General features: G+C 44.4%; 49 non-coding genes and 1 pseudogene across 49 annotated transcripts; all 50 read right to left on the bottom strand.

Annotated features, from left to right (window-relative positions):
- Window positions 1-217: 217 nt before the first annotated feature.
- Window positions 218-336, bottom strand: LOC134112487 (5S ribosomal RNA). Its single transcript, XR_009945823.1, has one exon. It is a non-coding gene; the product is annotated as a 5S ribosomal RNA (ribosomal RNA).
- A 396-nt stretch (window positions 337-732) lies between these two features.
- LOC134112373 (5S ribosomal RNA) lies at window positions 733-851 on the bottom strand. Its single transcript, XR_009945709.1, has one exon. It is a non-coding gene; the product is annotated as a 5S ribosomal RNA (ribosomal RNA).
- A 396-nt stretch (window positions 852-1,247) lies between these two features.
- LOC134112371 (5S ribosomal RNA) lies at window positions 1,248-1,366 on the bottom strand. Its single transcript, XR_009945707.1, has one exon. It is a non-coding gene; the product is annotated as a 5S ribosomal RNA (ribosomal RNA).
- Window positions 1,367-1,705: 339 nt separating this feature from the next.
- LOC134112486 (5S ribosomal RNA) lies at window positions 1,706-1,824 on the bottom strand. The gene has a single exon (XR_009945822.1). It is a non-coding gene; the product is annotated as a 5S ribosomal RNA (ribosomal RNA).
- Window positions 1,825-2,220: 396 nt separating this feature from the next.
- Window positions 2,221-2,339, bottom strand: LOC134112370 (5S ribosomal RNA). Its single transcript, XR_009945706.1, has one exon. It is a non-coding gene; the product is annotated as a 5S ribosomal RNA (ribosomal RNA).
- Window positions 2,340-2,678: 339 nt separating this feature from the next.
- LOC134112369 (5S ribosomal RNA) lies at window positions 2,679-2,797 on the bottom strand. Its single transcript, XR_009945705.1, has one exon. It is a non-coding gene; the product is annotated as a 5S ribosomal RNA (ribosomal RNA).
- Window positions 2,798-3,136: 339 nt separating this feature from the next.
- On the bottom strand, window positions 3,137-3,255 carry LOC134112506 (5S ribosomal RNA; annotated as a pseudogene).
- A 396-nt stretch (window positions 3,256-3,651) lies between these two features.
- On the bottom strand, window positions 3,652-3,770 carry LOC134112368 (5S ribosomal RNA). The gene has a single exon (XR_009945704.1). It is a non-coding gene; the product is annotated as a 5S ribosomal RNA (ribosomal RNA).
- A 339-nt stretch (window positions 3,771-4,109) lies between these two features.
- On the bottom strand, window positions 4,110-4,228 carry LOC134112367 (5S ribosomal RNA). The gene has a single exon (XR_009945703.1). It is a non-coding gene; the product is annotated as a 5S ribosomal RNA (ribosomal RNA).
- Window positions 4,229-4,567: 339 nt separating this feature from the next.
- On the bottom strand, window positions 4,568-4,686 carry LOC134112495 (5S ribosomal RNA). Its single transcript, XR_009945831.1, has one exon. It is a non-coding gene; the product is annotated as a 5S ribosomal RNA (ribosomal RNA).
- Window positions 4,687-5,082: 396 nt separating this feature from the next.
- On the bottom strand, window positions 5,083-5,201 carry LOC134112366 (5S ribosomal RNA). Its single transcript, XR_009945702.1, has one exon. It is a non-coding gene; the product is annotated as a 5S ribosomal RNA (ribosomal RNA).
- Window positions 5,202-5,540: 339 nt separating this feature from the next.
- Window positions 5,541-5,659, bottom strand: LOC134112365 (5S ribosomal RNA). Its single transcript, XR_009945701.1, has one exon. It is a non-coding gene; the product is annotated as a 5S ribosomal RNA (ribosomal RNA).
- Window positions 5,660-6,055: 396 nt separating this feature from the next.
- LOC134112364 (5S ribosomal RNA) lies at window positions 6,056-6,174 on the bottom strand. Its single transcript, XR_009945700.1, has one exon. It is a non-coding gene; the product is annotated as a 5S ribosomal RNA (ribosomal RNA).
- A 339-nt stretch (window positions 6,175-6,513) lies between these two features.
- LOC134112363 (5S ribosomal RNA) lies at window positions 6,514-6,632 on the bottom strand. The gene has a single exon (XR_009945699.1). It is a non-coding gene; the product is annotated as a 5S ribosomal RNA (ribosomal RNA).
- A 339-nt stretch (window positions 6,633-6,971) lies between these two features.
- LOC134112493 (5S ribosomal RNA) lies at window positions 6,972-7,090 on the bottom strand. The gene has a single exon (XR_009945829.1). It is a non-coding gene; the product is annotated as a 5S ribosomal RNA (ribosomal RNA).
- A 396-nt stretch (window positions 7,091-7,486) lies between these two features.
- LOC134112409 (5S ribosomal RNA) lies at window positions 7,487-7,605 on the bottom strand. Its single transcript, XR_009945745.1, has one exon. It is a non-coding gene; the product is annotated as a 5S ribosomal RNA (ribosomal RNA).
- Window positions 7,606-8,001: 396 nt separating this feature from the next.
- LOC134112362 (5S ribosomal RNA) lies at window positions 8,002-8,120 on the bottom strand. Its single transcript, XR_009945698.1, has one exon. It is a non-coding gene; the product is annotated as a 5S ribosomal RNA (ribosomal RNA).
- Window positions 8,121-8,459: 339 nt separating this feature from the next.
- On the bottom strand, window positions 8,460-8,578 carry LOC134112360 (5S ribosomal RNA). The gene has a single exon (XR_009945696.1). It is a non-coding gene; the product is annotated as a 5S ribosomal RNA (ribosomal RNA).
- A 339-nt stretch (window positions 8,579-8,917) lies between these two features.
- On the bottom strand, window positions 8,918-9,036 carry LOC134112492 (5S ribosomal RNA). Its single transcript, XR_009945828.1, has one exon. It is a non-coding gene; the product is annotated as a 5S ribosomal RNA (ribosomal RNA).
- Window positions 9,037-9,432: 396 nt separating this feature from the next.
- Window positions 9,433-9,551, bottom strand: LOC134112491 (5S ribosomal RNA). The gene has a single exon (XR_009945827.1). It is a non-coding gene; the product is annotated as a 5S ribosomal RNA (ribosomal RNA).
- A 396-nt stretch (window positions 9,552-9,947) lies between these two features.
- Window positions 9,948-10,066, bottom strand: LOC134112359 (5S ribosomal RNA). Its single transcript, XR_009945695.1, has one exon. It is a non-coding gene; the product is annotated as a 5S ribosomal RNA (ribosomal RNA).
- Window positions 10,067-10,462: 396 nt separating this feature from the next.
- On the bottom strand, window positions 10,463-10,581 carry LOC134112358 (5S ribosomal RNA). Its single transcript, XR_009945694.1, has one exon. It is a non-coding gene; the product is annotated as a 5S ribosomal RNA (ribosomal RNA).
- Window positions 10,582-10,920: 339 nt separating this feature from the next.
- LOC134112357 (5S ribosomal RNA) lies at window positions 10,921-11,039 on the bottom strand. Its single transcript, XR_009945693.1, has one exon. It is a non-coding gene; the product is annotated as a 5S ribosomal RNA (ribosomal RNA).
- Window positions 11,040-11,435: 396 nt separating this feature from the next.
- LOC134112356 (5S ribosomal RNA) lies at window positions 11,436-11,554 on the bottom strand. Its single transcript, XR_009945692.1, has one exon. It is a non-coding gene; the product is annotated as a 5S ribosomal RNA (ribosomal RNA).
- Window positions 11,555-11,893: 339 nt separating this feature from the next.
- On the bottom strand, window positions 11,894-12,012 carry LOC134112355 (5S ribosomal RNA). The gene has a single exon (XR_009945691.1). It is a non-coding gene; the product is annotated as a 5S ribosomal RNA (ribosomal RNA).
- Window positions 12,013-12,351: 339 nt separating this feature from the next.
- LOC134112490 (5S ribosomal RNA) lies at window positions 12,352-12,470 on the bottom strand. The gene has a single exon (XR_009945826.1). It is a non-coding gene; the product is annotated as a 5S ribosomal RNA (ribosomal RNA).
- Window positions 12,471-12,866: 396 nt separating this feature from the next.
- On the bottom strand, window positions 12,867-12,985 carry LOC134112354 (5S ribosomal RNA). Its single transcript, XR_009945690.1, has one exon. It is a non-coding gene; the product is annotated as a 5S ribosomal RNA (ribosomal RNA).
- A 396-nt stretch (window positions 12,986-13,381) lies between these two features.
- On the bottom strand, window positions 13,382-13,500 carry LOC134112353 (5S ribosomal RNA). The gene has a single exon (XR_009945689.1). It is a non-coding gene; the product is annotated as a 5S ribosomal RNA (ribosomal RNA).
- A 339-nt stretch (window positions 13,501-13,839) lies between these two features.
- LOC134112352 (5S ribosomal RNA) lies at window positions 13,840-13,958 on the bottom strand. The gene has a single exon (XR_009945688.1). It is a non-coding gene; the product is annotated as a 5S ribosomal RNA (ribosomal RNA).
- Window positions 13,959-14,354: 396 nt separating this feature from the next.
- On the bottom strand, window positions 14,355-14,473 carry LOC134112351 (5S ribosomal RNA). Its single transcript, XR_009945687.1, has one exon. It is a non-coding gene; the product is annotated as a 5S ribosomal RNA (ribosomal RNA).
- A 339-nt stretch (window positions 14,474-14,812) lies between these two features.
- Window positions 14,813-14,931, bottom strand: LOC134112349 (5S ribosomal RNA). The gene has a single exon (XR_009945685.1). It is a non-coding gene; the product is annotated as a 5S ribosomal RNA (ribosomal RNA).
- A 397-nt stretch (window positions 14,932-15,328) lies between these two features.
- On the bottom strand, window positions 15,329-15,447 carry LOC134112348 (5S ribosomal RNA). The gene has a single exon (XR_009945684.1). It is a non-coding gene; the product is annotated as a 5S ribosomal RNA (ribosomal RNA).
- A 339-nt stretch (window positions 15,448-15,786) lies between these two features.
- LOC134112347 (5S ribosomal RNA) lies at window positions 15,787-15,905 on the bottom strand. The gene has a single exon (XR_009945683.1). It is a non-coding gene; the product is annotated as a 5S ribosomal RNA (ribosomal RNA).
- Window positions 15,906-16,301: 396 nt separating this feature from the next.
- On the bottom strand, window positions 16,302-16,420 carry LOC134112346 (5S ribosomal RNA). Its single transcript, XR_009945682.1, has one exon. It is a non-coding gene; the product is annotated as a 5S ribosomal RNA (ribosomal RNA).
- A 396-nt stretch (window positions 16,421-16,816) lies between these two features.
- LOC134112345 (5S ribosomal RNA) lies at window positions 16,817-16,935 on the bottom strand. The gene has a single exon (XR_009945681.1). It is a non-coding gene; the product is annotated as a 5S ribosomal RNA (ribosomal RNA).
- A 339-nt stretch (window positions 16,936-17,274) lies between these two features.
- LOC134112468 (5S ribosomal RNA) lies at window positions 17,275-17,393 on the bottom strand. Its single transcript, XR_009945804.1, has one exon. It is a non-coding gene; the product is annotated as a 5S ribosomal RNA (ribosomal RNA).
- A 396-nt stretch (window positions 17,394-17,789) lies between these two features.
- Window positions 17,790-17,908, bottom strand: LOC134112456 (5S ribosomal RNA). Its single transcript, XR_009945792.1, has one exon. It is a non-coding gene; the product is annotated as a 5S ribosomal RNA (ribosomal RNA).
- Window positions 17,909-18,247: 339 nt separating this feature from the next.
- On the bottom strand, window positions 18,248-18,366 carry LOC134112344 (5S ribosomal RNA). Its single transcript, XR_009945680.1, has one exon. It is a non-coding gene; the product is annotated as a 5S ribosomal RNA (ribosomal RNA).
- A 339-nt stretch (window positions 18,367-18,705) lies between these two features.
- On the bottom strand, window positions 18,706-18,824 carry LOC134112343 (5S ribosomal RNA). The gene has a single exon (XR_009945679.1). It is a non-coding gene; the product is annotated as a 5S ribosomal RNA (ribosomal RNA).
- A 339-nt stretch (window positions 18,825-19,163) lies between these two features.
- On the bottom strand, window positions 19,164-19,282 carry LOC134112342 (5S ribosomal RNA). Its single transcript, XR_009945678.1, has one exon. It is a non-coding gene; the product is annotated as a 5S ribosomal RNA (ribosomal RNA).
- Window positions 19,283-19,679: 397 nt separating this feature from the next.
- Window positions 19,680-19,798, bottom strand: LOC134112341 (5S ribosomal RNA). Its single transcript, XR_009945677.1, has one exon. It is a non-coding gene; the product is annotated as a 5S ribosomal RNA (ribosomal RNA).
- A 396-nt stretch (window positions 19,799-20,194) lies between these two features.
- Window positions 20,195-20,313, bottom strand: LOC134112340 (5S ribosomal RNA). Its single transcript, XR_009945676.1, has one exon. It is a non-coding gene; the product is annotated as a 5S ribosomal RNA (ribosomal RNA).
- Window positions 20,314-20,652: 339 nt separating this feature from the next.
- On the bottom strand, window positions 20,653-20,771 carry LOC134112338 (5S ribosomal RNA). Its single transcript, XR_009945674.1, has one exon. It is a non-coding gene; the product is annotated as a 5S ribosomal RNA (ribosomal RNA).
- A 397-nt stretch (window positions 20,772-21,168) lies between these two features.
- On the bottom strand, window positions 21,169-21,287 carry LOC134112337 (5S ribosomal RNA). The gene has a single exon (XR_009945673.1). It is a non-coding gene; the product is annotated as a 5S ribosomal RNA (ribosomal RNA).
- Window positions 21,288-21,626: 339 nt separating this feature from the next.
- On the bottom strand, window positions 21,627-21,745 carry LOC134112336 (5S ribosomal RNA). The gene has a single exon (XR_009945672.1). It is a non-coding gene; the product is annotated as a 5S ribosomal RNA (ribosomal RNA).
- Window positions 21,746-22,142: 397 nt separating this feature from the next.
- Window positions 22,143-22,261, bottom strand: LOC134112335 (5S ribosomal RNA). Its single transcript, XR_009945671.1, has one exon. It is a non-coding gene; the product is annotated as a 5S ribosomal RNA (ribosomal RNA).
- A 339-nt stretch (window positions 22,262-22,600) lies between these two features.
- On the bottom strand, window positions 22,601-22,719 carry LOC134112334 (5S ribosomal RNA). Its single transcript, XR_009945670.1, has one exon. It is a non-coding gene; the product is annotated as a 5S ribosomal RNA (ribosomal RNA).
- Window positions 22,720-23,115: 396 nt separating this feature from the next.
- Window positions 23,116-23,234, bottom strand: LOC134112333 (5S ribosomal RNA). The gene has a single exon (XR_009945669.1). It is a non-coding gene; the product is annotated as a 5S ribosomal RNA (ribosomal RNA).
- A 339-nt stretch (window positions 23,235-23,573) lies between these two features.
- LOC134112332 (5S ribosomal RNA) lies at window positions 23,574-23,692 on the bottom strand. Its single transcript, XR_009945668.1, has one exon. It is a non-coding gene; the product is annotated as a 5S ribosomal RNA (ribosomal RNA).
- A 396-nt stretch (window positions 23,693-24,088) lies between these two features.
- Window positions 24,089-24,207, bottom strand: LOC134112331 (5S ribosomal RNA). The gene has a single exon (XR_009945667.1). It is a non-coding gene; the product is annotated as a 5S ribosomal RNA (ribosomal RNA).
- Window positions 24,208-24,257: the final 50 nt, after the last annotated feature.

Below are 24,257 nucleotides of genomic sequence, written 5' to 3'. Positions count from 1 at the left end.
AATTGGATGGACTAGAGAAGACCCGCCCAGGAGTCCCAGCCAATCGGTGGATGGCCATTGCAGTCCCCGCCACCTCAAATGGCCTGACGATGGTATGGACGTAAGCCACCTTTCATCTTCTTCCTATTGCATCTCTTCTACAATGTGAAATACTTTTTACAATTGTGTAGGTGTACAATCTGCGGCGCTGGGCGGCTTTCGGAGAGAGAAGTGAAAAAGCTTACGGCACCTGGGATTCCCAGGCGGTCTTCCATCCAGGTACTAACCAGGCCCTGCTCTGCTTAGCTTCCGAGATCAGACAAAATCGGGCGGAACCAGAGAGGTATGGCCGTAAGCTGCTTTTTATCTTTTTCCTAATCCTTTAAAACGTGTCAAAGATAATCAGAAGAGTTTCTTTTTCTAAAATTGAAGCAGTTCTTAGGATTGGCAAGAGAGGTTCCTAAAACCTGAAGGTAACTTTACTTTTCTTCACTGGCAATTCTAACATGTTGGGTTAGCACCTGTATTTCAACGGCTAAATTACAAACAAAAGTATGCCAATTGTTAAATGTTGATCAACACTAATTTAGCAACCATGAAACGGAATCAATTTTGATGATATTGTCTAAGTTCCTTATAAATCCAACGTTAAAACAACACTAAACATGCATCTCTTCGACAACGTGATATACTTTTTGTAATTTGTAGGTGTACAATCTGCGGCGCTCGGCGGCTTTCAGAGAGAAGTGAAAAAGCTTACGGCACCTGGGATTCCCAGGCGGTCTTCCATCCAGGTACTAACCAGGCCCTGCTCTGCTTAGCTTCCGAGATCAGACGAGATCGGGCGGAACCAGAGAGGTATGGCCGTAAGCTGCTTTTTATCTTTTTCCTAATCCTTTAAAACGTGTCAAAGATAATCAGAAGAGTTTCTTTTTCTAAAATTGAAGCAGTTCTTAGGATTGGCAAGAGAGGTTCCTAAAACCTGAAGGTAACTTTACTTTTCTTCACTGGCAATTCTAACATGTTGGGTTAGCACCTGTATTTCAACGGCTAAATTACAAACAAAAGTATGCCAATTGTTAAATGTTGATCAACACTAATTTAGCAACCATGAAACGGAATCAATTTTGATGATATTGTCTAAGTTCCTTATAAATCCAACGTTAAAACAACACTAAACATGCATCTCTTCGACAACGTGATATACTTTTTGTAATTTGTAGGTGTACAATCTGCGGCGCTCGGCGGCTTTCAGAGAGAAGTGAAAAAGCTTACGGCACCTGGGATTCCCAGGCGGTCTTCCATCCAGGTACTAACCAGGCCCTGCTCTGCTTAGCTTCCGAGATCAGACGAGATCGGGCGGAACCAGAGAGGTATGGCCGTAAGCTGCTTTTTATCTTTTTCCTAATCCTTTATAATGCGTCAAAAAATTATGTCACGCCTGCCGTTGGCATCTTTGTGTGGGTTAAATAAGGGTATGCAAAGAAGGCTGTGATATCCTATGCCGAAAATTGGATGGACTAGAGAAGACCCGCCCAGGAGTCCCAGCCAATCGGTGGATGGCCATTGCAGTCCCCGCCACCTCAAATGGCCTGACGATGGTATGGACGTAAGCCACCTTTCATCTTCTTCCTATTGCATCTCTTCTACAATGTGAAATACTTTTTACAATTGTGTAGGTGTACAATCTGCGGCGCTGGGCGGCTTTCGGAGAGAGAAGTGAAAAAGCTTACGGCACCTGGGATTCCCAGGCGGTCTTCCATCCAGGTACTAACCAGGCCCTGCTCTGCTTAGCTTCCGAGATCAGACAAAATCGGGCGGAACCAGAGAGGTATGGCCGTAAGCTGCTTTTTATCTTTTTCCTAATCCTTTAAAACGTGTCAAAGATAATCAGAAGAGTTTCTTTTTCTAAAATTGAAGCAGTTCTTAGGATTGGCAAGAGAGGTTCCTAAAACCTGAAGGTAACTTTACTTTTCTTCACTGGCAATTCTAACATGTTGGGTTAGCACCTGTATTTCAACGGCTAAATTACAAACAAAAGTATGCCAATTGTTAAATGTTGATCAACACTAATTTAGCAACCATGAAACGGAATCAATTTTGATGATATTGTCTAAGTTCCTTATAAATCCAACGTTAAAACAACACTAAACATGCATCTCTTCGACAACGTGATATACTTTTTGTAATTTGTAGGTGTACAATCTGCGGCGCTCGGCGGCTTTCAGAGAGAAGTGAAAAAGCTTACGGCACCTGGGATTCCCAGGCGGTCTTCCATCCAGGTACTAACCAGGCCCTGCTCTGCTTAGCTTCCGAGATCAGACGAGATCGGGCGGAACCAGAGAGGTATGGCCGTAAGCTGCTTTTTATCTTTTTCCTAATCCTTTATAATGCGTCAAAAAATTATGTCACGCCTGCCGTTGGCATCTTTGTGTGGGTTAAATAAGGGTATGCAAAGCAGGCTGTGACATCCTATGCCGAAAATTGGATGGACTAGAGAAGACCCGCCCAGGAGTCCCAGCCAATCGGTGGATGGCCATTGCAGTCCCCGCCACCTCAAATGGCCTGACGATGGTATGGACGTAAGCCACCTTTCATCTTCTTCCTATTGCATCTCTTCTACAATGTGAAATACTTTTTACAATTGTGTAGGTGTACAATCTGCGGCGCTGGGCGGCTTTCGGAGAGAGAAGTGAAAAAGCTTACGGCACCTGGGATTCCCAGGCGGTCTTCCATCCAGGTACTAACCAGGCCCTGCTCTGCTTAGCTTCCGAGATCAGACGAGATCGGGCGGAACCAGAGAGGTATGGCCGTAAGCTGCTTTTTATCTTTTTCCTAATCCTTTATAATGCGTCAAAAAATTATGTCACGCCTGCCGTTGGCATCTTTGTGTGGGTTAAATAAGGGTATGCAAAGAAGGCTGTGACATCCTATGCCGAAAATTGGATGGACTAGAGAAGACCCGCCCAGGAGTCCCAGCCAATCGGTGGATGGCCATTGCAGTCCCCGCCACCTCAAATGGCCTGACGATGGTATGGACATAAGCCACCTTTCATCTTCTTCCTATTGCATCTCTTCTACAATGTGAAATACTTTTTACAATTGTGTGGGTGTACAATCTGCGGCGCTGGGCGGCTTTCGGAGAGAGAAGTGAAAAAGCTTACGGCACCTGGGATTCCCAGGCGGTCTTCCATCCAGGTACTAACCAGGCCCTGCTCTGTTTAGCTTCCGAGATCAGACGAAATCGGGCGGAACTAGAGAGGTATGGCCGTACGCTGCTTTTTATCTTTTTCCTAATCCTTTAAAACGTGTCAAAGATAATCAGAAGAGTTTCTTTTTCTAAAATTGAAGCAGTTCTTAGGATTGGCAAGAGAGGTTCCTAAAACCTGAAGGTAACTTTACTTTTCTTCACTGGCAATTCTAACATGTTGGGTTAGCACCTGTATTTCAACGGCTAAATTACAAACAAAAGTATGCCAATTGTTAAATGTTGATCAACACTAATTTAGCAACCATGAAACGGAATCAATTTTGATGATATTGTCTAAGTTCCTTATATATCCAACGTTAAAACAACACTAAACATGCATCTCTTCGACAATGTGATGTACTTTTTGTAATTTGTAGGTGTACAATCTGCGGCGCTCGGCGGCTTTCAGAGAGAAGTGAAAAAGCTTACGGCACCTGGGATTCCCAGGCGGTCTTCCATCCAGGTACTAACCAGGCCCTGCTCTGCTTAGCTTCCGAGATCAGACGAGATCGGGCGGAACCAGAGAGGTATGGCCGTAAGCTGCTTTTGATCTTTTTCCTAATCCTTTATAATGCGTCAAAAAATTATGTCACGCCTGCCGTTGGCATCTTTGTGTGGGTTAAATAAGGGTATGCAAAGAAGGCTGTGACATCCTATGCCGAAAATTGGATGGACTAGAGAAGACCCGCCCAGGAGTCCCAGCCAATCGGTGGATGGCCATTGCAGTCCCCGCCACCTCAAATGGCCTGACGATGGTATGGACATAAGCCACCTTTCATCTTCTTCCTATTGCATCTCTTCTACAATGTGAAATACTTTTTACAATTGTGTAGGTGTACAATCTGCGGCGCTGGGCGGCTTTCGGAGAGAGAAGTGAAAAAGCTTACGGCACCTGGGATTCCCAGGCGGTCTTCCATCCAGGTACTAACCAGGCCCTGCTCTGCTTAGCTTCCGAGATCAGACGAGATCGGGCGGAACCAGAGAGGTATGGCCGTAAGCTGCTTTTTATCTTTTTCCTAATCCTTTATAATGCGTCAAAAAATTATGTCACGCCTGCCGTTGGCATCTTTGTGTGGGTTAAATAAGGGTATGCAAAGAAGGCTGTGACATCCTATGCCGAAAATTGGATGGACTAGAGAAGACCCGCCCAGGAGTCCCAGCCAATCGGTGGATGGCCATTGCAGTCCCCGCCACCTCAAATGGCCTGACGATGGTATGGACATAAGCCACCTTTCATCTTCTTCCTATTGCATCTCTTCTACAATGTGAAATACTTTTTACAATTGTGTGGGTGTACAATCTGCGGCGCTGGGCGGCTTTCGGAGAGAGAAGTGAAAAAGCTTACGGCACCTGGGATTCCCAGGCGGTCTTCCATCCAGGTACTAACCAGGCCCTGCTCTGCTTAGCTTCCGAGATCAGACGAAATCGGGCGGAACTAGAGAGGTATGGCCGTACGCTGCTTTTTATCTTTTTCCTAATCCTTTAAAACGTGTCAAAGATAATCAGAAGAGTTTCTTTTTCTAAAATTGAAGCAGTTCTTAGGATTGGCAAGAGAGGTTCCTAAAACCTGAAGGTAACTTTACTTTTCTTCACTGGCAATTCTAACATGTTGGGTTAGCACCTGTATTTCAACGGCTAAATTACAAACAAAAGTATGCCAATTGTTAAATGTTGATCAACACTAATTTAGCAACCATGAAACGGAATCAATTTTGATGATATTGTCTAAGTTCCTTATATATCCAACGTTAAAACAACACTAAACATGCATCTCTTCGACAATGTGATGTACTTTTTGTAATTTGTAGGTGTACAATCTGCGGCGCTCGGCGGCTTTCAGAGAGAAGTGAAAAAGCTTACGGCACCTGGGATTCCCAGGCGGTCTTCCATCCAGGTACTAACCAGGCCCTGCTCTGCTTAGCTTCCGAGATCAGACGAGATCGGGCGGAACCAGAGAGGTATGGCCGTAAGCTGCTTTTTATCTTTTTCCTAATCCTTTATAATGCGTCAAAAAATTATGTCACGCCTGCCGTTGGCATCTTTGTGTGGGTTAAATAAGGGTATGCAAAGAAGGCTGTGACATCCTATGCCGAAAATTGGATGGACTAGAGAAGACCCGCCCAGGAGTCCCAGCCAATCGGTGGATGGCCATTGCAGTCCCCGCCACCTCAAATGGCCTGACGATGGTATGGACGTAAGCCACCTTTCATCTTCTTCCTATTGCATCTCTTCTACAATGTGAAATACTTTTTACAATTGTGTGGGTGTACAATCTGCGGCGCTGGGCGGCTTTCGGAGAGAGAAGTGAAAAAGCTTACGGCACCTGGGATTCCCAGGCGGTCTTCCATCCAGGTACTAACCAGGCCCTGCTCTGCTTAGCTTCCGAGATCAGACGAGATCGGGCGGAACCAGAGAGGTATGGCCGTAAGCTGCTTTTTATCTTTTTCCTAATCCTTTAGAACGTGTCAAAGATAATCAGAAAAGTTTCTTTTTCTAAAATTGAAGCAGTTCTTAGGATTGGCAAGAGAGGTTCCTAAAACCTGAAGGTAACTTTACTTTTCTTCACTGGCAATTCTAACATGTTGGGTTAGCACCTGTATTTCAACGGCTAAATTACAAACAAAAGTATGCCAATTGTTAAATGTTGATCAACACTAATTTAGCAACCATGAAACGGAATCAATTTTGATGATATTGTCTAAGTTCCTTATATATCCAACGTTAAAACAACTCTAAACATGCATCTCTTCGACAATGTGATGTACTTTTTGTAATTTGTAGGTGTACAATCTGCGGCGCTCGGCGGCTTTCAGAGAGAAGTGAAAAAGCTTACGGCACCTGGGATTCCCAGGCGGTCTTCCATCCAGGTACTAACCAGGCCCTGCTCTGCTTAGCTTCCGAGATCAGACGAGATCGGGCGGAACCAGAGAGGTATGGCCGTAAGCTGCTTTTTATCTTTTTCCTAATCCTTTATAATGCGTCAAAAAATTATGTCACGCCTGCCGTTGGCATCTTTGTGTGGGTTAAATAAGGGTATGCAAAGCAGGCTGTGACATCCTATGCCGAAAATTGGATGGACTAGAGAAGACCCGCCCAGGAGTCCCAGCCAATCGGTGGATGGCCATTGCAGTCCCCGCCACCTCAAATGGCCTGACGATGGTATGGACGTAAGCCACCTTTCATCTTCTTCCTATTGCATCTCTTCTACAATGTGAAATACTTTTTACAATTGTGTAGGTGTACAATCTGCGGCGCTGGGCGGCTTTCGGAGAGAGAAGTGAAAAAGCTTACGGCACCTGGGATTCCCAGGCGGTCTTCCATCCAGGTACTAACCAGGCCCTGCTCTGCTTAGCTTCCGAGATCAGACGAGATCGGGCGGAACCAGAGAGGTATGGCCGTAAGCTGCTTTTTATCTTTTTCCTAATCCTTTATAATGCGTCAAAAAATTATGTCACGCCTGCCGTTGGCATCTTTGTGTGGGTTAAATAAGGGTATGCAAAGAAGGCTGTGACATCCTATGCCGAAAATTGGATGGACTAGAGAAGACCCGCCCAGGAGTCCCAGCCAATCGGTGGATGGCCATTGCAGTCCCCGCCACCTCAAATGGCCTGACGATGGTATGGACATAAGCCACCTTTCATCTTCTTCCTATTGCATCTCTTCTACAATGTGAAATACTTTTTACAATTGTGTGGGTGTACAATCTGCGGCGCTGGGCGGCTTTCGGAGAGAGAAGTGAAAAAGCTTACGGCACCTGGGATTCCCAGGCGGTCTTCCATCCAGGTACTAACCAGGCCCTGCTCTGCTTAGCTTCCGAGATCAGACGAAATCGGGCGGAACTAGAGAGGTATGGCCGTACGCTGCTTTTTATCTTTTTCCTAATCCTTTAAAACGTGTCAAAGATAATCAGAAGAGTTTCTTTTTCTAAAATTGAAGCAGTTCTTAGGATTGGCAAGAGAGGTTCCTAAAACCTGAAGGTAACTTTACTTTTCTTCACTGGCAATTCTAACATGTTGGGTTAGCACCTGTATTTCAACGGCTAAATTACAAACAAAAGTATGCCAATTGTTAAATGTTGATCAACACTAATTTAGCAACCATGAAACGGAATCAATTTTGATGATATTGTCTAAGTTCCTTATATATCCAACGTTAAAACAACACTAAACATGCATCTCTTCGACAATGTGATGTACTTTTTGTAATTTGTAGGTGTACAATCTGCGGCGCTCGGCGGCTTTCAGAGAGAAGTGAAAAAGCTTACGGCACCTGGGATTCCCAGGCGGTCTTCCATCCAGGTACTAACCAGGCCCTGCTCTGCTTAGCTTCCGAGATCAGACGAGATCGGGCGGAACCAGAGAGGTATGGCCATAAGCTGCTTTTTATCTTTTTCCTAATCCTTTAAAACGTGTCAAAGATAATCAGAAGAGTTTCTTTTTCTAAAATTGAAGCAGTTCTTAGGATTGGCAAGAGAGGTTCCTAAAACCTGAAGGTAACTTTACTTTTCTTCACTGGCAATTCTAACATGTTGGGTTAGCACCTGTATTTCAACGGCTAAATTACAAACAAAAGTATGCCAATTGTTAAATGTTGATCAACACTAATTTAGCAACCATGAAACGGAATCAATTTTGATGATATTGTCTAAGTTCCTTATATATCCAACGTTAAAACAACACTAAACATGCATCTCTTCGACAACGTGATATACTTTTTGTAATTTGTAGGTGTACAATCTGCGGCGCTCGGCGGCTTTCAGAGAGAAGTGAAAAAGCTTACGGCACCTGGGATTCCCAGGCGGTCTTCCATCCAGGTACTAACCAGGCCCTGCTCTGCTTAGCTTCCGAGATCAGACGAGATCGGGCGGAACCAGAGAGGTATGGCCGTAAGCTGCTTTTTATCTTTTTCCTAATCCTTTATAATGCGTCAAAAAATTATGTCACGCCTGCCGTTGGCATCTTTGTGTGGGTTAAATAAGGGTATGCAAAGAAGGCTGTGACATCCTATGCCGAAAATTGGATGGACTAGAGAAGACCCGCCCAGGAGTCCCAGCCAATCGGTGGATGGCCATTGCAGTCCCCGCCACCTCAAATGGCCTGACGATGGTATGGACGTAAGCCACCTTTCATCTTCTTCCTATTGCATCTCTTCTACAATGTGAAATACTTTTTACAATTGTGTGGGTGTACAATCTGCGGCGCTGGGCGGCTTTCGGAGAGAGAAGTGAAAAAGCTTACGGCACCTGGGATTCCCAGGCGGTCTTCCATCCAGGTACTAACCAGGCCCTGCTCTGCTTAGCTTCCGAGATCAGACGAGATCGGGCGGAACCAGAGAGGTATGGCCGTAAGCTGCTTTTTATCTTTTTCCTAATCCTTTATAATGCGTCAAAAAATTATGTCACGCCTGCCTTTGGCATCTTTGTGTGGGTTAAATAAGGGTATGCAAAGAAGGCTGTGACATCCTATGCCGAAAATTGGATGGACTAGAGAAGACCCGCCCAGGAGTCCCAGCCAATCGGTGGATGGCCATTGCAGTCCCCGCCACCTCAAATGGCCTGACGATGGTATGGACATAAGCCACCTTTCATCTTCTTCCTATTGCATCTCTTCTACAATGTGAAATACTTTTTACAATTGTGTGGGTGTACAATCTGCGGCGCTGGGCGGCTTTCGGAGAGAGAAGTGAAAAAGCTTACGGCACCTGGGATTCCCAGGCGGTCTTCCATCCAGGTACTAACCAGGCCCTGCTCTGCTTAGCTTCCGAGATCAGACGAAATCGGGCGGAACTAGAGAGGTATGGCCGTACGCTGCTTTTTATCTTTTTCCTAATCCTTTAAAACGTGTCAAAGATAATCAGAAGAGTTTCTTTTTCTAAAATTGAAGCAGTTCTTAGGATTGGCAAGAGAGGTTCCTAAAACCTGAAGGTAACTTTACTTTTCTTCACTGGCAATTCTAACATGTTGGGTTAGCACCTGTATTTCAACGGCTAAATTACAAACAAAAGTATGCCAATTGTTAAATGTTGATCAACACTAATTTAGCAACCATGAAACGGAATCAATTTTGATGATATTGTCTAAGTTCCTTATATATCCAACGTTAAAACAACACTAAACATGCATCTCTTCGACAATGTGATGTACTTTTTGTAATTTGTAGGTGTACAATCTGCGGCGCTCGGCGGCTTTCAGAGAGAAGTGAAAAAGCTTACGGCACCTGGGATTCCCAGGCGGTCTTCCATCCAGGTACTAACCAGGCCCTGCTCTGCTTAGCTTCCGAGATCAGACGAAATCGGGCGGAACTAGAGAGGTATGGCCGTACGCTGCTTTTTATCTTTTTCCTAATCCTTTAAAACGTGTCAAAGATAATCAGAAGAGTTTCTTTTTCTAAAATTGAAGCAGTTCTTAGGATTGGCAAGAGAGGTTCCTAAAACCTGAAGGTAACTTTACTTTTCTTCACTGGCAATTCTAACATGTTGGGTTAGCACCTGTATTTCAACGGCTAAATTACAAACAAAAGTATGCCAATTGTTAAATGTTGATCAACACTAATTTAGCAACCATGAAACGGAATCAATTTTGATGATATTGTCTAAGTTCCTTATATATCCAACGTTAAAACAACACTAAACATGCATCTCTTCGACAATGTGATGTACTTTTTGTAATTTGTAGGTGTACAATCTGCGGCGCTCGGCGGCTTTCAGAGAGAAGTGAAAAAGCTTACGGCACCTGGGATTCCCAGGCGGTCTTCCATCCAGGTACTAACCAGGCCCTGCTCTGCTTAGCTTCCGAGATCAGACGAGATCGGGCGGAACCAGAGAGGTATGGCCGTAAGCTGCTTTTTATCTTTTTCCTAATCCTTTAAAACGTGTCAAAGATAATCAGAAGAGTTTCTTTTTCTAAAATTGAAGCAGTTCTTAGGATTGGCAAGAGAGGTTCCTAAAACCTGAAGGTAACTTTACTTTTCTTCACTGGCAATTCTAACATGTTGGGTTAGCACCTGTATTTCAACGGCTAAATTACAAACAAAAGTATGCCAATTGTTAAATGTTGATCAACACTAATTTAGCAACCATGAAACGGAATCAATTTTGATGATATTGTCTAAGTTCCTTATATATCCAACGTTAAAACAACACTAAACATGCATCTCTTCGACAACGTGATATACTTTTTGTAATTTGTAGGTGTACAATCTGCGGCGCTCGGCGGCTTTCAGAGAGAAGTGAAAAAGCTTACGGCACCTGGGATTCCCAGGCGGTCTTCCATCCAGGTACTAACCAGGCCCTGCTCTGCTTAGCTTCCGAGATCAGACGAGATCGGGCGGAACCAGAGAGGTATGGCCGTAAGCTGCTTTTTATCTTTTTCCTAATCCTTTATAATGCGTCAAAAAATTATGTCACGCCTGCCGTTGGCATCTTTGTGTGGGTTAAATAAGGGTATGCAAAGAAGGCTGTGACATCCTATGCCGAAAATTGGATGGACTAGAGAAGACCCGCCCAGGAGTCCCAGCCAATCGGTGGATGGCCATTGCAGTCCCCGCCACCTCAAATGGCCTGACGATGGTATGGACGTAAGCCACCTTTCATCTTCTTCCTATTGCATCTCTTCTACAATGTGAAATACTTTTTACAATTGTGTGGGTGTACAATCTGCGGCGCTGGGCGGCTTTCGGAGAGAGAAGTGAAAAAGCTTACGGCACCTGGGATTCCCAGGCGGTCTTCCATCCAGGTACTAACCAGGCCCTGCTCTGCTTAGCTTCCGAGATCAGACGAGATCGGGCGGAACCAGAGAGGTATGGCCGTAAGCTGCTTTTTATCTTTTTCCTAATCCTTTAGAACGTGTCAAAGATAATCAGAAAAGTTTCTTTTTCTAAAATTGAAGCAGTTCTTAGGATTGGCAAGAGAGGTTCCTAAAACCTGAAGGTAACTTTACTTTTCTTCACTGGCAATTCTAACATGTTGGGTTAGCACCTGTATTTCAACGGCTAAATTACAAACAAAAGTATGCCAATTGTTAAATGTTGATCAACACTAATTTAGCAACCATGAAACGGAATCAATTTTGATGATATTGTCTAAGTTCCTTATATATCCAACGTTAAAAAAACACTAAACATGCATCTCTTCGACAATGTGATGTACTTTTTGTAATTTGTAGGTGTACAATCTGCGGCGCTCGGCGGCTTTCAGAGAGAAGTGAAAAAGCTTACGGCACCTGGGATTCCCAGGCGGTCTTCCATCCAGGTACTAACCAGGCCCTGCTCTGCTTAGCTTCCGAGATCAGACGAGATCGGGCGGAACCAGAGAGGTATGGCCGTAAGCTGCTTTTTATCTTTTTCCTAATCCTTTATAATGCGTCAAAAAATTATGTCACGCCTGCCGTTGGCATCTTTGTGTGGGTTAAATAAGGGTATGCAAAGCAGGCTGTGACATCCTATGCCGAAAATTGGATGGACTAGAGAAGACCCGCCCAGGAGTCCCAGCCAATCGGTGGATGGCCATTGCAGTCCCCGCCACCTCAAATGGCCTGACGATGGTATGGACGTAAGCCACCTTTCATCTTCTTCCTATTGCATCTCTTCTACAATGTGAAATACTTTTTACAATTGTGTAGGTGTACAATCTGCGGCGCTGGGCGGCTTTCGGAGAGAGAAGTGAAAAAGCTTACGGCACCTGGGATTCCCAGGCGGTCTTCCATCCAGGTACTAACCAGGCCCTGCTCTGCTTAGCTTCCGAGATCAGACGAGATCGGGCGGAACCAGAGAGGTATGGCCGTAAGCTGCTTTTTATCTTTTTCCTAATCCTTTATAATGCGTCAAAAAATTATGTCACGCCTGCCGTTGGCATCTTTGTGTGGGTTAAATAAGGGTATGCAAAGAAGGCTGTGACATCCTATGCCGAAAATTGGATGGACTAGAGAAGACCCGCCCAGGAGTCCCAGCCAATCGGTGGATGGCCATTGCAGTCCCCGCCACCTCAAATGGCCTGACGATGGTATGGACATAAGCCACCTTTCATCTTCTTCCTATTGCATCTCTTCTACAATGTGAAATACTTTTTACAATTGTGTGGGTGTACAATCTGCGGCGCTGGGCGGCTTTCGGAGAGAGAAGTGAAAAAGCTTACGGCACCTGGGATTCCCAGGCGGTCTTCCATCCAGGTACTAACCAGGCCCTGCTCTGCTTAGCTTCCGAGATCAGACGAAATCGGGCGGAACTAGAGAGGTATGGCCGTACGCTGCTTTTTATCTTTTTCCTAATCCTTTAAAACGTGTCAAAGATAATCAGAAGAGTTTCTTTTTCTAAAATTGAAGCAGTTCTTAGGATTGGCAAGAGAGGTTCCTAAAACCTGAAGGTAACTTTACTTTTCTTCACTGGCAATTCTAACATGTTGGGTTAGCACCTGTATTTCAACGGCTAAATTACAAACAAAAGTATGCCAATTGTTAAATGTTGATCAACACTAATTTAGCAACCATGAAACGGAATCAATTTTGATGATATTGTCTAAGTTCCTTATATATCCAACGTTAAAACAACACTAAACATGCATCTCTTCGACAATGTGATGTACTTTTTGTAATTTGTAGGTGTACAATCTGCGGCGCTCGGCGGCTTTCAGAGAGAAGTGAAAAAGCTTACGGCACCTGGGATTCCCAGGCGGTCTTCCATCCAGGTACTAACCAGGCCCTGCTCTGCTTAGCTTCCGAGATCAGACGAGATCGGGCGGAACCAGAGAGGTATGGCCGTAAGCTGCTTTTTATCTTTTTCCTAATCCTTTAAAACGTGTCAAAGATAATCAGAAGAGTTTCTTTTTCTAAAATTGAAGCAGTTCTTAGGATTGGCAAGAGAGGTTCCTAAAACCTGAAGGTAACTTTACTTTTCTTCACTGGCAATTCTAACATGTTGGGTTAGCACCTGTATTTCAACGGCTAAATTACAAACAAAAGTATGCCAATTGTTAAATGTTGATCAACACTAATTTAGCAACCATGAAACGGAATCAATTTTGATGATATTGTCTAAGTTCCTTATATATCCAACGTTAAAACAACACTAAACATGCATCTCTTCGACAACGTGATATACTTTTTGTAATTTGTAGGTGTACAATCTGCGGCGCTCGGCGGCTTTCAGAGAGAAGTGAAAAAGCTTACGGCACCTGGGATTCCCAGGCGGTCTTCCATCCAGGTACTAACCAGGCCCTGCTCTGCTTAGCTTCCGAGATCAGACGAGATCGGGCGGAACCAGAGAGGTATGGCCGTAAGCTGCTTTTTATCTTTTTCCTAATCCTTTATAATGCGTCAAAAAATTATGTCACGCCTGCCGTTGGCATCTTTGTGTGGGTTAAATAAGGGTATGCAAAGAAGGCTGTGACATCCTATGCCGAAAATTGGATGGACTAGAGAAGACCCGCCCAGGAGTCCCAGCCAATCGGTGGATGGCCATTGCAGTCCCCGCCACCTCAAATGGCCTGACGATGGTATGGACGTAAGCCACCTTTCATCTTCTTCCTATTGCATCTCTTCTACAATGTGAAATACTTTTTACAATTGTGTGGGTGTACAATCTGCGGCGCTGGGCGGCTTTCGGAGAGAGAAGTGAAAAAGCTTACGGCACCTGGGATTCCCAGGCGGTCTTCCATCCAGGTACTAACCAGGCCCTGCTCTGCTTAGCTTCCGAGATCAGACGAGATCGGGCGGAACCAGAGAGGTATGGCCGTAAGCTGCTTTTTATCTTTTTCCTAATCCTTTAGAACGTGTCAAAGATAATCAGAAGAGTTTCTTTTTCTAAAATTGAAGCAGTTCTTAGGATTGGCAAGAGAGGTTCCTAAAACCTGAAGGTAACTTTACTTTTCTTCACTGGCAATTCTAACATGTTGGGTTAGCACCTGTATTTCAACGGCTAAATTACAAACAAAAGTAGGCCAATTGTTAAATGTTGATCAACACTAATTTAGCAACCATGAAACGGAATCAATTTTGATGATATTGTCTAAGTTCCTTATATATCCAACGTTAAAACAACACTAAACATGCATCTCTTCGACAATGTGATATACTTTTTGTAATTTGTAGGTGTACAATCTGCGGCGCTCGGCGGCTTTCAGAGAGAAGTGAAAAAGCTTACGGCACCTGGGATTCCCAGGCGGTCTTCCATCCAGGTACTAACCAGGCCCTGCTCTGCTTAGCTTCCGAGATCAGACGAGATCGGGCGGAACCAGAGAGGTATGGCCGTAAGCTGCTTTTTATCTTTTTCCTAATCCTTTATAATGCGTCAAAAAATTATGTCACGCCTGCCGTTGGCATCTTTGTGTGGGTTAAATAAGGGTATGCAAAGAAGGCTGTGACATCCTATGCCGAAAATTGGATGGACTAGAGAAGACCCGGCCAGGAGTCCCAGCCAATCGGTGGATGGCCATTGCAGTCCCCGCCACCTCAAATGGCCTGACGATGGTATGGACGTAAGCCACCTTTCATCTTCTTCCTATTGCATCTCTTCTACAATGTGAAATACTTTTTACAATTGTGTAGGTGTACAATCTGCGGCGCTGGGCGGCTTTCGGAGAGAGAAGTGAAAAAGCTTACGGCACCTGGGATTCCCAGGCGGTCTTCCATCCAGGTACTAACCAGGCCCTGCTCTGCTTAGCTTCCGAGATCAGACGAGATCGGGCGGAACCAGAGAGGTATGGCCGTAAGCTGCTTTAATATCTTTTTCCTAATCCTTTAGAACGTGTCAAAGATAATCAGAAAAGTTTCTTTTTCTAAAATTGAAGCAGTTCTTAGGATTGGCAAGAGAGGTTCCTAAAACCTGAAGGTAACTTTACTTTTCTTCACTGGCAATTCTAACATGTTGGGTTAGCACCTGTATTTCAACGGCTAAATTACAAACAAAAGTATGCCAATTGTTAAATGTTGATCAACACTAATTTAGCAACCATGAAACGGAATCAATTTTGATGATATTGTCTAAGTTCCTTATATATCCAACGTTAAAACAACACTAAACATGCATCTCTTCGACAATGTGATGTACTTTTTGTAATTTGTAGGTGTACAATCTGCGGCGCTCGGCGGCTTTCAGAGAGAAGTGAAAAAGCTTACGGCACCTGGGATTCCCAGGCGGTCTTCCATCCAGGTACTAACCAGGCCCTGCTCTGCTTAGCTTCCGAGATCAGACGAGATCGGGCGGAACCAGAGAGGTATGGCCGTAAGCTGCTTTTTATCTTTTTCCTAATCCTTTATAATGCGTCAAAAAATTATGTCACGCCTGCCGTTGGCATCTTTGTGTGGGTTAAATAAGGGTATGCAAAGAAGGCTGTGACATCCTATGCCGAAAATTGGATGGACTAGAGAAGACCCGGCCAGGAGTCCCAGCCAATCGGTGGATGGCCATTGCAGTCCCCGCCACCTCAAATGGCCTGACGATGGTATGGACGTAAGCCACCTTTCATCTTCTTCCTATTGCATCTCTTCTACAATGTGAAATACTTTTTACAATTGTGTAGGTGTACAATCTGCGGCGCTGGGCGGCTTTCGGAGAGAGAAGTGAAAAAGCTTACGGCACCTGGGATTCCCAGGCGGTCTTCCATCCAGGTACTAACCAGGCCCTGCTCTGCTTAGCTTCCGAGATCAGACGAGATCGGGCGGAACCAGAGAGGTATGGCCGTAAGCTGCTTTAATATCTTTTTCCTAATCCTTTAGAACGTGTCAAAGATAATCAGAAAAGTTTCTTTTTCTAAAATTGAAGCAGTTCTTAGGATTGGCAAGAGAGGTTCCTAAAACCTGAAGGTAACTTTACTTTTCTTCACTGGCAATTCTAACATGTTGGGTTAGCACCTGTATTTCAACGGCTAAATTACAAACAAAAGTATGCCAATTGTTAAATGTTGATCAACACTAATTTAGCAACCATGAAACGGAATCAATTTTGATGATATTGTCTAAGTTCCTTATATATCCAACGTTAAAACAACACTAAACATGCATCTCTTCGACAATGTGATGTACTTTTTGTAATTTGTAGGTGTACAATCTGCGGCGCTCGGCAGCTTTCAGAGAGAAGTGAAAAGCTTACGGCACCTGGGATTCCCAGGCGGTCTTCCATCCAGGTACTAACCAGGCCCTGCTCTGCTTAGCTTCCGAGATCAGACGAGATCGGGCGGAACCAGAGAGGTATGGCCGTAAGCTGCTTTTTATCTTTTTCCTAATCCTTTAGAACGTGTCAAAGATAATCAGAAGAGTTTCTTTTTCTAAAATTGAAGCAGTTCTTAGGATTGGCAAGAGAGGTTCCTAAAACCTGAAGGTAACTTTACTTTTCTTCACTGGCAATTCTAACATGTTGGGTTAGCACCTGTATTTCAACGGCTAAATTACAAACAAAAGTAGGCCAATTGTTAAATGTTGATCAACACTAATTTAGCAACCATGAAACGGAATCAATTTTGATGATATTGTCTAAGTTCCTTATATATCCAACGTTAAAACAACACTAAACATGCATCTCTTCGACAATGTGATATACTTTTTGTAATTTGTAGGTGTACAATCTGCGGCGCTCGGCGGCTTTCAGAGAGAAGTGAAAAAGCTTACGGCACCTGGGATTCCCAGGCGGTCTTCCATCCAGGTACTAACCAGGCCCTGCTCTGCTTAGCTTCCGAGATCAGACGAGATCGGGCGGAACCAGAGAGGTATGGCCGTAAGCTGCTTTTTATCTTTTTCCTAATCCTTTATAATGCGTCAAAAAATTATGTCACGCCTGCCGTTGGCATCTTTGTGTGGGTTAAATAAGGGTATGCAAAGAAGGCTGTGACATCCTATGCCGAAAATTGGATGGACTAGAGAAGACCCGCCCAGGAGTCCCAGCCAATCGGTGGATGGCCATTGCAGTCCCCGCCACCTCAAATGGCCTGACGATGGTATGGACGTAAGCCACCTTTCATCTTCTTCCTATTGCATCTCTTCTACAATGTGAAATACTTTTTACAATTGTGTAGGTGTACAATCTGCGGCGCTGGGCGGCTTTCGGAGAGAGAAGTGAAAAAGCTTACGGCACCTGGGATTCCCAGGCGGTCTTCCATCCAGGTACTAACCAGTCCCTGCTCTGCTTAGCTTCCGAGATCAGACGAGATCGGGCGGAACCAGAGAGGTATGGCCGTAAGCTGCTTTTTATCTTTTTCCTAATCCTTTAGAACGTGTCAAAGATAATCAGAAAAGTTTCTTTTTCTAAAATTGAAGCAGTTCTTAGGATTGGCAAGAGAGGTTCCTAAAACCTGAAGGTAACTTTACTTTTCTTCACTGGCAATTCTAACATGTTGGGTTAGCACCTGTATTTCAACGGCTAAATTACAAACAAAAGTAGGCCAATTGTTAAATGTTGATCAACACTAATTTAGCAACCATGAAACGGAATCAATTTTGATGATATTGTCTAAGTTCCTTATATATCCAACGTTAAAACAACACTAAACATGCATCTCTTCGACAATGTGATATACTTTTTGTAATTTGTAGGTGTACAATCTGCGGCGCTCGGCGGCTTTCAGAGAGAAGTGAAAAAGCTTACGGCACCTGGGATTCCCAGGCGGTCTTCCATCCAGGTACTAACCAGGCCCTGCTCTGCTTAGCTTCTGAGATCAGACGAGATCGGGCGGAACCAGAGAGGTATGGCCGTAAGCTGCTTTTTATCTTTTTCCTAATCCTTTATAATGCGTCAAAAAATTATGTCACGCCTGCCGTTGGCATCTTTGTGTGGGTTAAATAAGGGTATGCAAAGAAGGCTGTGACATCCTATGCCGAAAATTGGATGGACTAGAGAAGACCCGCCCAGGAGTCCCAGCCAATCGGTGGATGGCCATTGCAGTCCCCGCCACCTCAAATGGCCTGACGATGGTATGGACGTAAGCCACCTTTCATCTTCTTCCTATTGCATCTCTTCTACAATGTGAAATACTTTTTACAATTGTGTAGGTGTACAATCTGCGGCGCTGGGCGGCTTTCGGAGAGAGAAGTGAAAAAGCTTACGGCACCTGGGATTCCCAGGCGGTCTTCCATCCAGGTACTAACCAGGCCCTGCTCTGCTTAGCTTCCGAGATCAGACGAGATCGGGCGGAACCAGAGAGGTATGGCCGTAAGCTGCTTTTTATCTTTTTCCTAATCCTTTATAATGCGTCAAAAAATTATGTCACGCCTGCCGTTGGCATCTTTGTGTGGGTTAAATAAGGGTATGCAAAGAAGGCTGTGACATCCTATGCCGAAAATTGGATGGACTAGAGAAGACCCGCCCAGGAGTCCCAGCCAATCGGTGGATGGCCATTGCAGTCCCCGCCACCTCAAATGGCCTGACGATGGTATGGACGTAAGCCACCTTTCATCTTCTTCCTATTGCATCTCTTCTACAATGTGAAATACTTTTTACAATTGTGTAGGTGTACAATCTGCGGCGCTGGGCGGCTTTCGGAGAGAGAAGTGAAAAAGCTTACGGCACCTGGGATTCCCAGGCGGTCTTCCATCCAGGTACTAACCAGGCCCTGCTCTGCTTAGCTTCCGAGATCAGACGAGATCGGGCGGAACCAGAGAGGTATGGCCGTAAGCTGCTTTTTATCTTTTTCCTAATCCTTTATAATGCGTCAAAAAATTATGTCACGCCTGCCGTTGGCATCTTTGTGTGGGTTAAATAAGGGTATGCAAAGAAGGCTGTGATATCCTATGCCGAAAATTGGATGGACTAGAGAAGACCCGCCCAGGAGTCCCAGCCAATCGGTGGATGGCCATTGCAGTCCCCGCCACCTCAAATGGCCTGACGATGGTATGGACGTAAGCCACCTTTCATCTTCTTCCTATTGCATCTCTTCTACAATGTGAAATACTTTTTACAATTGTGTAGGTGTACAATCTGCGGCGCTGGGCGGCTTTCGGAGAGAGAAGTGAAAAAGCTTACGGCACCTGGGATTCCCAGGCGGTCTTCCATCCAGGTACTAACCAGGCCCTGCTCTGCTTAGCTTCCGAGATCAGACGAGATCGGGCGGAACCAGAGAGGTATGGCCGTAAGCTGCTTTAATATCTTTTTCCTAATCCTTTAGAACGTGTCAAAGATAATCAGAAAAGTTTCTTTTTCTAAAATTGAAGCAGTTCTTAGGATTGGCAAGAGAGGTTCCTAAAACCTGAAGGTAACTTTACTTTTCTTCACTGGCAATTCTAACATGTTGGGTTAGCACCTGTATTTCAACGGCTAAATTACAAACAAAAGTAGGCCAATTGTTAAATGTTGATCAACACTAATTTAGCAACCATGAAACGGAATCAATTTTGATGATATTGTCTAAGTTCCTTATATATCCAACGTTAAAACAACACTAAACATGCATCTCTTCGACAATGTGATATACTTTTTGTAATTTGTAGGTGTACAATCTGCGGCGCTCGGCGGCTTTCAGAGAGAAGTGAAAAAGCTTACGGCACCTGGGATTCCCAGGCGGTCTTCCATCCAGGTACTAACCAGGCCCTGCTCTGCTTAGCTTCCGAGATCAGACGAGATCGGGCGGAACCAGAGAGGTATGGCCGTAAGCTGCTTTTTATCTTTTTCCTAATCCTTTAGAACGTGTCAAAGATAATCAGAAAAGTTTCTTTTTCTAAAATTGAAGCAGTTCTTAGGATTGGCAAGAGAGGTTCCTAAAACCTGAAGGTAACTTTACTTTTCTTCACTGGCAATTCTAACATGTTGGGTTAGCACCTGTATTTCAACGGCTAAATTACAAACAAAAGTATGCCAATTGTTAAATGTTGATCAACACTAATTTAGCAACCATGAAACGGAATCAATTTTGATGATATTGTCTAAGTTCCTTATATATCCAACGTTAAAACAACACTAAACATGCATCTCTTCGACAATGTGATGTACTTTTTGTAATTTGTAGGTGTACAATCTGCGGCGCTCGGCAGCTTTCAGAGAGAAGTGAAAAAGCTTACGGCACCTGGGATTCCCAGGCGGTCTTCCATCCAGGTACTAACCAGGCCCTGCTCTGCTTAGCTTCCGAGATCAGACGAGATCGGGCGGAACCAGAGAGGTATGGCCGTAAGCTGCTTTTTATCTTTTTCCTAATCCTTTATAATGCGTCAAAAAATTATGTCACGCCTGCCGTTGGCATCTTTGTGTGGGTTAAATAAGGGTATGCAAAGAAGGCTGTGACATCCTATGCCGAAAATTGGATGGACTAGAGAAGACCCGCCCAGGAGTCCCAGCCAATCGGTGGATGGCCATTGCAGTCCCCGCCACCTCAAATGGCCTGACGATGGTATGGACGTAAGCCACCTTTCATCTTCTTCCTATTGCATCTCTTCTACAATGTGAAATACTTTTTACAATTGTGTAGGTGTACAATCTGCGGCGCTGGGCGGCTTTCGGAGAGAGAAGTGAAAAAGCTTACGGCACCTGGGATTCCCAGGCGGTCTTCCATCCAGGTACTAACCAGGCCCTGCTCTGCTTAGCTTCCGAGATCAGACGAGATCGGGCGGAACCAGAGAGGTATGGCCGTAAGCTGCTTTAATATCTTTTTCCTAATCCTTTAGAACGTGTCAAAGATAATCAGAAAAGTTTCTTTTTCTAAAATTGAAGCAGTTCTTAGGATTGGCAAGAGAGGTTCCTAAAACCTGAAGGTAACTTTACTTTTCTTCACTGGCAATTCTAACATGTTGGGTTAGCACCTGTATTTCAACGGCTAAATTACAAACAAAAGTAGGCCAATTGTTAAATGTTGATCAACACTAATTTAGCAACCATGAAACGGAATCAATTTTGATGATATTGTCTAAGTTCCTTATATATCCAACGTTAAAACAACACTAAACATGCATCTCTTCGACAATGTGATATACTTTTTGTAATTTGTAGGTGTACAATCTGCGGCGCTCGGCGGCTTTCAGAGAGAAGTGAAAAAGCTTACGGCACCTGGGATTCCCAGGCGGTCTTCCATCCAGGTACTAACCAGGCCCTGCTCTGCTTAGCTTCCGAGATCAGACGAGATCGGGCGGAACCAGAGAGGTATGGCCGTAAGCTGCTTTTTATCTTTTTCCTAATCCTTTATAATGCGTCAAAAAATTATGTCACGCCTGCCGTTGGCATCTTTGTGTGGGTTAAATAAGGGTATGCAAAGAAGGCTGTGACATCCTATGCCGAAAATTGGATGGACTAGAGAAGACCCGCCCAGGAGTCCCAGCCAATCGGTGGATGGCCATTGCAGTCCCCGCCACCTCAAATGGCCTGACGATGGTATGGACGTAACCCACCTTTCATCTTCTTCCTATTGCATCTCTTCTACAATGTGAAATACTTTTTACAATTGTGTAGGTGTACAATCTGCGGCGCTGGGCGGCTTTCGGAGAGAGAAGTGAAAAAGCTTACGGCACCTGGGATTCCCAGGCGGTCTTCCATCCAGGTACTAACCAGGCCCTGCTCTGCTTAGCTTCCGAGATCAGACGAGATCGGGCGGAACCAGAGAGGTATGGCCGTAAGCTGCTTTAATATCTTTTTCCTAATCCTTTAGAACGTGTCAAAGATAATCAGAAAAGTTTCTTTTTCTAAAATTGAAGCAGTTCTTAGGATTGGCAAGAGAGGTTCCTAAAACCTGAAGGTAACTTTACTTTTCTTCACTGGCAATTCTAACATGTTGGGTTAGCACCTGTATTTCAACGGCTAAATTACAAACAAAAGTAGGCCAATTGTTAAATGTTGATCAACACTAATTTAGCAACCATGAAACGGAATCAATTTTGATGATATTGTCTAAGTTCCTTATATATCCAACGTTAAAACAACACTAAACATGCATCTCTTCGACAATGTGATATACTTTTTGTAATTTGTAGGTGTACAATCTGCGGCGCTCGGCGGCTTTCAGAGAGAAGTGAAAAAGCTTACGGCACCTGGGATTCCCAGGCGGTCTTCCATCCAGGTACTAACCAGGCCCTGCTCTGCTTAGCTTCCGAGATCAGACGAGATCGGGCGGAACCAGAGAGGTATGGCCGTAAGCTGCTTTTTATCTTTTTCCTAATCCTTTATAATGCGTCAAAAAATTATGTCACGCCTGCCGTTGGCATCTTTGTGTGGGTTAAATAAGGGTATGCAAAGCAGGCTGTGACATCCTATGCCGAAAATTGGATGGACTAGAGAAGACCCGCCCAGGAGTCCCAGCCAATCGGTGGATGGCCATTGCAGTCCCCGCCACCTCAAATGGCCTGACGATGGTATGGACGTAAGCCACCTTTCATCTTCTTCCTATTGCATCTCTTCTACAATGTGAAATACTTTTTACAATTGTGTAGGTGTACAATCTGCGGCGCTGGGCGGCTTTCGGAGAGAGAAGTGAAAAAGCTTACGGCACCTGGGATTCCCAGGCGGTCTTCCATCCAGGTACTAACCAGGCCCTGCTCTGCTTAGCTTCCGAGATCAGACGAGATCGGGCGGAACCAGAGAGGTATGGCCGTAAGCTGCTTTTTATCTTTTTCCTAATCCTTTAGAACGTGTCAAAGATAATCAGAAGAGTTTCTTTTTCTAAAATTGAAGCAGTTCTTAGGATTGGCAAGAGAGGTTCCTAAAACCTGAAGGTAACTTTACTTTTCTTCACTGGCAATTCTAACATGTTGGGTTAGCACCTGTATTTCAACGGCTAAATTACAAACAAAAGTAGGCCAATTGTTAAATGTTGATCAACACTAATTTAGCAACCATGAAACGGAATCAATTTTGATGATATTGTCTAAGTTCCTTATATATCCAACGTTAAAACAACACTAAACATGCATCTCTTCGACAATGTGATATACTTTTTGTAATTTGTAGGTGTACAATCTGCGGCGCTCGGCGGCTTTCAGAGAGAAGTGAAAAAGCTTACGGCACCTGGGATTCCCAGGCGGTCTTCCATCCAGGTACTAACCAGGCCCTGCTCTGCTTAGCTTCCGAGATCAGACGAGATCGGGCGGAACCAGAGAGGTATGGCCGTAAGCTGCTTTTTATCTTTTTCCTAATCCTTTATAATGCGTCAAAAAATTATGTCACGCCTGCCGTTGGCATCTTTGTGTGGGTTAAATAAGGGTATGCAAAGAAGGCTGTGACATCCTATGCCGAAAATTGGATGGACTAGAGAAGACCCGGCCAGGAGTCCCAGCCAATCGGTGGATGGCCATTGCAGTCCCCGCCACCTCAAATGGCCTGACGATGGTATGGACGTAAGCCACCTTTCATCTTCTTCCTATTGCATCTCTTCTACAATGTGAAATACTTTTTACAATTGTGTAGGTGTACAATCTGCGGCGCTGGGCGGCTTTCGGAGAGAGAAGTGAAAAAGCTTACGGCACCTGGGATTCCCAGGCGGTCTTCCATCCAGGTACTAACCAGGCCCTGCTCTGCTTAGCTTCCGAGATCAGACGAGATCGGGCGGAACCAGAGAGGTATGGCCGTAAGCTGCTTTAATATCTTTTTCCTAATCCTTTAGAACGTGTCAAAGATAATCAGAAAAGTTTCTTTTTCTAAAATTGAAGCAGTTCTTAGGATTGGCAAGAGAGGTTCCTAAAACCTGAAGGTAACTTTACTTTTCTTCACTGGCAATTCTAACATGTTGGGTTAGCACCTGTATTTCAACGGCTAAATTACAAACAAAAGTATGCCAATTGTTAAATGTTGATCAACACTAATTTAGCAACCATGAAACGGAATCAATTTTGATGATATTGTCTAAGTTCCTTATATATCCAACGTTAAAACAACACTAAACATGCATCTCTTCGACAATGTGATGTACTTTTTGTAATTTGTAGGTGTACAATCTGCGGCGCTCGGCAGCTTTCAGAGAGAAGTGAAAAGCTTACGGCACCTGGGATTCCCAGGCGGTCTTCCATCCAGGTACTAACCAGGCCCTGCTCTGCTTAGCTTCCGAGATCAGACGAGATCGGGCGGAACCAGAGAGGTATGGCCGTAAGCTGCTTTTTATCTTTTTCCTAATCCTTTAGAACGTGTCAAAGATAATCAGA

Source organism: Pungitius pungitius, unplaced genomic scaffold (assembly GCF_949316345.1).
Source record: "Pungitius pungitius unplaced genomic scaffold, fPunPun2.1 scaffold_46, whole genome shotgun sequence".
NCBI classification, from domain to species: domain Eukaryota; kingdom Metazoa; phylum Chordata; class Actinopteri; order Perciformes; family Gasterosteidae; genus Pungitius; species Pungitius pungitius.
Note: the sequence above shows the minus strand (reverse complement) of the source record. Positions and strands in the feature narration are given on the sequence as shown.